This window comes from Oryx dammah, unplaced genomic scaffold, assembly GCF_014754425.2.
Source record: "Oryx dammah isolate SB20612 unplaced genomic scaffold, SCBI_Odam_1.1 HiC_scaffold_3, whole genome shotgun sequence".
NCBI lineage: Eukaryota > Metazoa > Chordata > Mammalia > Artiodactyla > Bovidae > Oryx > Oryx dammah.
The window spans coordinates 74,525,788-74,533,764 of record NW_024070187.1 but is presented as its reverse complement, the minus strand read 5'-3'; the positions used below and the strand labels follow the sequence as shown (position 1 = coordinate 74,533,764).

Genomic DNA, 7,977 nt, shown 5'->3' with positions numbered 1-7,977 from the left:
TGGTGTCATCTGCATATCTGAGGTTATTGATATTTCTCCCGGCAATCTTGATTCCAGCTTGTGCTTCTTCCAGTCCAGCGTTGCTCATGATGTATTCTACATAGAAGTTAAATAAGCAGGGTGACAATATGCAGCCTTGACATACTCCTTTTCCTATTTGGAACCAGTCTGTTGTTCCATGTCCAGTTCTAACTATTGCTTCCTGACCTGCTTACAGATTTCTCAAGAGGCTGGTCAGGTGGTCTGGTATTCCCATCTCTTTCAGACTTTTCCACAGTTTATTGGGATCCACACAGTCAAAGGCTTTGCATAGTCAATAAAGCCAAAAATAGATGTTTTTCTCGAACTCTCTTGCTTTTTCCATGATCCAGTAGATGTTGGCAATTTGATCTTTGGCTCCTCTGCCTTTTCTAAAAGCAGCTTGAACATCAGGAAGTTCACAGTGCATGTATTGCTGAAGCCTGGCTTGGAGAATTTTGAGCATAACTTTACTAGCATGTGAGATGAGTGCAATTGTGTGGTAGTTTGAGCATTGTTTGGCATTGCCTTTCTTTGGAATTGGAATGAAAACTGACCTTTTCCAGTCCTGTGGCCACTGCTGAGTTTTCCAAATTTGCTAGCATATTGAGTGCAGCACTTTCACAGCATCATCTTTCAGGATTTAAAATAGCTCCACTGGAATTCCATCATCTCCACTAACTTTGTTCATAGTGATGCTTTCTAAGGCCCACTTGACTTCACATTCCAGGATATCTGGCTCTAGGTGGGTGATCACACCATCGTGATTATCTGGGTTGTGAAGATCTTTTTTGTACAGTTCTTCTGTGTATTTTTGCCACCTCTTCTTAATATCTTCTGCTTCTGTTAGGTCCATACCATTTCTGTCCTTTATCGAGCCCATCTTTGCATGGAATGTTCCCTTGGTATCTCTAATTTTCTTGAAGAGATCTCTAGTCTTTCCTATTCTGTTCTTTTCTTCTATTTCTTTGCCTTGATCACTGAAGAAATCTTTCTTATCTCTTCTTGCTGTTCTTTGGAACTCTGCATTCAGATGCTTATATCTTTCCTTTCCTCCTTTGCTTTTCACCTCTCTTCTTTTCACAGCTATTTCTAAGGCCTCCCCAGACAGCCATTTTCCTTTTTTGCATTTCTTTTTCATGTGGTTGGTGTTGATCCCTGTCTCCTGCACAATGTCACGAACCTCATTCCATAGTTCACTAGACACTCTATCTATCAGATATAGGCCCTTAAGTCTATTTCTCACTTCCACTGTATGATCATAAGGGATTTGATTTATGTCATACCTGAATGGTCTAGCAGTTTTCCCTACTTTCTTCAATTTAAGTCTAAATTTGTTAATAAGGAGTTCATGGTCTGAGCCACAGTCAGCTCCTGGTCTTGTTTTTTTTTTTTTTTTTGATTATAGAGCTTCTCCATCTTTAGCTGCAAACAATATAATCAATCTGATTTTGGTGTTGACCATCTGGTGATGTCCATGTGTAGAGTCTTCTCTTGTATTGTTGGAAGAGGGTGTTTGCTATGACCAGTGCATTTTCTTGGCAAAACTCTATTAGTCTTTGCCCTGCTTCATTCCATATTCCATGGCCAAATTTGCCTGTTACTCCAGGTGTTTCTTGACTTCCTACTTTTGCATTCCAGTCCCCTATAATGAAAAGGACATCTTTTTTGGGTGTCGGTTCTAAAAGGTCTTGTAGGTCTTCATAGAACTGTTCAACTGCAGTTTCTTCAGCATTACTGGTTGGGGCATAGACTTGGATTACTGTGATATTGCATGGTTTGCCTTGGAAATGATCAGAGATCATTCTTTCATTTTTGATACTGCATCCAAGAACTGCATTTCGGACTATTTTGTTGATCATGATGGCTACTCCATTTCTTCTGAGGGATTCCTGCCCACGGTAGTAGATATAATGGTCATCTGAGTTAAATTCACCCATTCCAGTCCATTTTAGTTCGCTGATTCCTAGAAAGTTGACATTCACTCTTGCCATCTCTTGTTTGACCACTTCCAATTTGCCTTGAATCATGGACCTGACATTCCAGGTTCTTATGCAATATTGCTCTTTACAGCATCGGACCTTGCTTCTATCACCAGTCACATCCACAACTGGATATTGTTTTTGGTTTGGCTCCATCCCTTCATTCTTTCTGGAGTTATTTCTCCACTGATCTCCAGTAACGTGTTGGGCACCTACTCACCTGGGGAGTTCCTCTTTCAGTATCCTATCATTTTTCCGTTTTCATACTGTTCATGTCACCCTGCTTATTTAACTTCTATGCACTGTATATCATGAGAAACGCTGGGATGGTGGAAGCATAAGTTGGAATCAAGATTGCCGGGAGAAATATCAATAACGTCAGATATGCAGATGACACCACCCTTGTGGCAGAAAGTGAAGAGGATCTAAAAAGCCTCTTGATGAAAGTGAAAGTGGAGAGTGAAAAAGTTGGCTTAAAGCTCAACATTCAGAAAACTAAAGTCATGGCATCCATTCCCATCACTTCATAGAAATAGATGGGGAAACAGTGGAAACAGTGGCTGACTTTATTTTTTGGGGCTCCAACATCACTGCAGATGGCTACTGCAGCAATGATATTAAAAGACGCTTACTCCTTGGAAGAAAAGTTATGACTAACCTAGACAGCATATTAAAAAGCAGAGACATTACTTTGCCGACAAAGGTCCATTTAGTCAAGGCTATGGTTTTTCCAGTGGTCACGTGTGGATGTGAGAATTGGAGTATAAAGAAAGCTGAGCGCTGAAGAATTGGTGCTTTTGAACTGTGGTGTTGGAGAAGAGTCTTGTAAGTCCCTTGGACTGCAAGGAAATCCAACCAGTCCATCCTAAAGGAAGTCAGTTCTGGGTGTACATTGGAAGGTTCGATTTTGAGGGTGAAACTCCAGTACTTTGGCCACCTCATGCGAAAAGCTGACCCATTTAAAAAGACCCTGATTCTGGGAAAGTTTGAGGACAGGAGGTGAAGGGGACGACAGAGGATGAGATGGTTGGATGGTGTCATCGATTTCATGGACATGGGTTTGGGTGGACTCTAGTAGTTGGTGATGAACAGGGAGGCCTAGCGTACTGTCTTTCATGGGGTAACAAAGAGTCAGACATGACTGAGTGAATGAACTGAACTGAACTGATACTGATTATAAGTAGTTAAATTCTTACATTTTATGGCTAAGTTGACTTTTTCCCCTCTATGAGGTAAAAAAAAAAAGCATCCATAGACACTCATGAATTTACTCAGAGTAAAGTAAATGACTAATGTAACAAAATAAATGATACTTCTTTGGCCCATGGCTGCCGTTACCATTAGTTATCTGATGAACTATACTTATCATGTACTACTTTTAAAAAATATTTTATATTTTGTATTGTAGTTGTCACTTTTTTTTAAACCTCACTTGATTCCTAGAATAACCCTATAAAGAAGAATCCACTTAGTCATTTATAAATAAGTAGACTGAAGCTCTGACAGACATTGAATAATATGCTCACCATTATAAAACACAAATGGTAAAATGGAAACAAAAAGTTTTTCAACTTTGAGTGCAATAATTTCTTCATTATAACTTTTCTTCTCATTCCATATACACTGTGATTGCTGTCTTTCATGTGCCCATTGATATACAGCAATAACCAGCACCTTCACACAAATTGGGCTTCCCTGGTGGCTCAGAGATTAAAGTGTCTGCCTACAATGCAGGAGAGCCAGATTTGATCCCTGGGTGGGGAAGACTCCCTGGAGAAGGAAATGGCAACACACTCCAGTATTCTTGCCTGGGAAATCCTATGGATGCAGGAGCCTGGTGGCCTACAGTCCAGTGGGTAGCAAAGAGTTGGACACGACTGAGTGAATTCACTTTTACTTTTTCACTTTCGCACAAATTTTGACTTTTAAAATTTTTTCTGGACTATGCACTTGTATTTTTCAAAGTATCATGAAAAGTTATCCTAATGCCATGCTGACACTAAAACAGAATATGTTTAAAAATGATTTAGTAATCTTTCATCCTGCTTCATCTCTATGTCTGTTAAACAACGTCCCTTTGTTTTTGTTCAGTAGCTCAGTCATGTCGAACTCTTTGAGACATTATGGACTGCAGCACGCCAGGCTTCACTCTCCTTCACCATTTCTCAGAGCTTGCTAAAACTCATGTCTGTTAGTCAGTGATGCCATCCAACCATCTTGTCTTCTGTCATCCAGTTCACCTCCTGCCTTCAATGTTTGCCAGCATCAAGGTCTTTTCTAATGAGTCAGGTGTTCTCATCAGGTGGCCAAAATATTAGTGCTTCAGCTTCAGCATCAGTCCTTTCAATGAATATTGAAGATTGATTTCCTTCAGGATTGACTGGTTTGATCTCCTTGCAGTCCAAGGAACTCTCAAGAGTTTTCTCCAACACCATAGTTCAAAAGAATCAATTCTTTGGGGGCTCAGTCTTCTTTATGGTTCAACCCTCACATCCATACATGATTGCTGGAAAAACCATAGTTTTGACTAGACAGAGCTTTGTCAGCATTTTAATACACTGTGATGTCTGCTTTTTAATACACTGTCTAGATTGGTCATAGCTTTTCTTGCAAGGAGCAGGCCTTGGAATCCTTTTAATTTCATGGCTATAGTCACCATCTGTAGTGTTTTTGGAGCTCAAGAAATAAAGTTTGTAACTGTTTACACTGTTTTCCCATCTATTTGCCATGAAGTGATGGGACCAGATGCCATGATCTTTGTTTTATTAACGTTGAGTTTTAAACAGCTTTTTCACTCTCCTCTTTCAGTTTCATCAAGAGACTCTTTAGTTCCTCTTCATTTTCTGCCCTAAGGGTGATGTCAATTGCATATCTCAGGTTATTGATACTTCCATAAGCAAACTTGATTTCAGCTTGTGCTTCATCTGGACCAGCATTTCACATGTTGTACTCTGCATAGAATTTAAATAAGTAAGATGACAACATACAGCCTTGACATACTCCTTTCCCAATTTGGAACCAGTTGTTCTATGTCTTCTTCTAACTGTTGCTTCTTGACCTGCATACAGGTTTCTCAAGAGGCAGATAAGGTGATCTGCTAGTCCCATCTCTTTTAGAATTTTCCATGGTTTGTTGTGATCCAGAGTCAAAGGTTTTGGCTTAGTCAATGAAGCAAAAGTAGAAGTTTTTCTGAAATTTTCTTGCTTTTTCTATGATCCAGCAGATGTTGGCAATTTGATATCTGGTTCTTCTGAGCCACAGTTTGCTCCTGGTATTGTTTTGCTGACTGTGCAGAGCTTCTCCATCTTTGGCTACAAAGAACATAATAAAATTGATTTTAGTATTGACCATCTGGTGAAATCCATATTTAGAGTCATATCTTGTGTTGTTGGAAGAGGCTGTTCACTATGACTAGTATGTTTTCTTGGCAAAACTCTGTTTGCCTTTGCCCTGTTTCATTTTGTACTCCAAGGCTAAACTTACCTGTTACTCCAGGTATCTCTTGCCATCCTACGTTTGCATTCCAGTTCCCTATGATAAAAAGGACATATATATATATATATATATATATATATATATATACACACACACATATATATATACATATATATATCTTTTTCATGTTAGTTCTAAAGGTCTTGTAGATCTTCATAGAAGCGTTCAGCTTCAGCTTTTTTGTCTTAGTGATTGGGGCATAGACTTGGATTACTGTGACATTGAATGCTTTGCCTTCCAAATGAACAGAGATCTTTCTGTTATTTTTAAAATTGCACCCAAGTACTGCATTTTGGACTCTTTTATTGTCTATGAGGGATATTCCTTTTTTTTTTTTTTTATAAGGGATTCTTGTCCTCAGTTGTAGATGTAATGATCATCTGAACTAAATTTACCCATTCTGGTCCATTTTAGTTCACTGGTTCCTAAAATGTAAATGATCACAATAGGTAATAGGATTAACAGATACAAACTATTATGTATAAAATAGATTAGCAAACAAAGATATAGTCTCTAACATAAGGAATTTATGCAGTATATTGTAATAACCTATAATGAAATGTAGACTGCAAAACGGAGAAAGCAATGGCAACCCACTCCAGTCCTCTTGCCTGGAAAATCCCATGGATGGAGGAGCCTGGTAGGCTGCAGTCCATGGGGTCGCTAGAAGTCGGACACGACTGAATGACTTCACTTTCACTTTTCACTCTCATGCATTGGAGAAGGCAATGGCAACCCACTCCAGTGTTCTTGCCTGGAGAATCCCAGGGATGGGGGAGCCTGGTGGGCTGCTGTCTATGGGTTCGCACAGGGTTGGACACGACTGAAGTGACTTAGCAGCAGTATTCCTCAATAAAATTATTTTTCAAAGTGTACTTGTTAATAAGCCTGCTTCTAAGACTCTATCCTAAGGATACAGTATATCTTAAATGGGGTATATTTAATGCTTAGTGATATTTTCTTTGTTATTAATCATAATAGTAAATCATTGGGTAGATTAAGTAGTCTAAAATAGTGAAGTTAGGGTAAACTGATATGAAAAAATATTTGAATAATTAAGAGTATATTTACTAACAATACTTAAACAAATATATTTTAAATAAATGATTGACACTTAAAGAAAGGGACAAAACATGATTTCAGCAATGTAATAAATTAATAGGCATATTAACTATTAAGAGTAGTGTGAAAATATATCAAAACATCTATCTAGTTCTCAAAACATTTTGCATTTGATTTTTTGTATTTTTTATTGTATTTCACAGAACTCTTCATTCTTACTGCATCTAACTACTCCAAGAAAAAAAGTTGAAATGTGACATAAAATACTTGGCTTGTTGTTAAAGATGGTTAACAATGCTGACATTCCCTACGTAACATTAAGTTGGTCAACATCTATGAGATAAATTATATTTCACATTAAATTTTTCAATCATATTTTTTAGATTTACATAATCACTTTTGTGAAGATAGCAAATTCTATATTACTAGTTCCATTGAATCCTGATATCAGTATTTTGATGATCTTTAATGTTTCTGAATAACTGTTACGTCATTGACAAACTGCACTTTTAAGTGTCATAAAACAAAGTAAAGGCTCTAGAATCAGACTTAAGAGTGTGAGTCTGTAAGATTTGTGTCTTTGGACAAGTCATTGAAGCTATTGCTCAGTTGTAAAATGGAGAGTATAATAAGAATTGTTATATTAATGGTGTATTTGAAGCATTTGGAGCAGTACCTGGAAGAAAATGTATCCACTAAATATATTTATTATTTTATATATAATTTATAGATATTGGTATTTAAAAGTGTTTTCTATTATCTAACATTTTCTATAATATCTATATCTTTATATCAATCTTCAAGTTGACATCCTAAGTATAATAAGTGGTATATAATTATTACATAATGACTTACTGTTAATACTGCTGCTACTATTATTGGTATTCCTATATTTTTGGTTCTGTTTTGTTTTACATTTAAAATCATTATGGTCACTAAAATATGGTATGGAATTAGTAAAAGATATAACTGTGACTTGAAACATGTTTTCTGACTGCAAATTACATATGTGGCCAATCACACTATATTCTGATGTGGCTCAGATGGCAAAGAATACACCTGCAATGTGGGAGACCTAGCTTCAATCCCTGGGTTGGGAAGATCACCTGAAGGAGGGCATGGAAAGCCATACGAGTATTGTTTCCTGGAGAATCTCCACGAACAGCAGAGTCTGGCATGCTACAGTCCGTGGGGTGCAAAGAGATGGACATGACTGACTGACTAAGCACATGGCACAGCACACTTTAACTGCTGGTCTATGAAATTAATTGGTTCTGAAAAGTGAAATATTTATAGATATTATAGGCCTATATGAAAGTATGTAGAATAATGGTAGGGTATATATAACATTAAAAAAAAATACCCTTTTAATTATAAGGGACTGACATGCAAAAGTAGGAAGTTAAGATTTACCTGGAGT

The 7,977-nt window shown here is 37.4% G+C and overlaps 1 long non-coding RNA gene across 1 annotated transcript in view; it reads right to left on the bottom strand.

The window, feature by feature from the left end:
• Positions 1 to 588: 588 nt before the first annotated feature.
• Positions 589 to 7,977, bottom strand: part of LOC120862165 — a 10,276-nt gene continuing 2,887 nt past the window's right edge. The window contains exons 2-3 of the long non-coding RNA XR_005720706.1: positions 5,484 to 5,489; positions 589 to 616 (exon numbers count right to left, since the gene is read on the bottom strand). This is a non-coding gene — a long non-coding RNA (uncharacterized LOC120862165). The remainder of the gene's footprint in view (positions 617 to 5,483; positions 5,490 to 7,977) is intronic.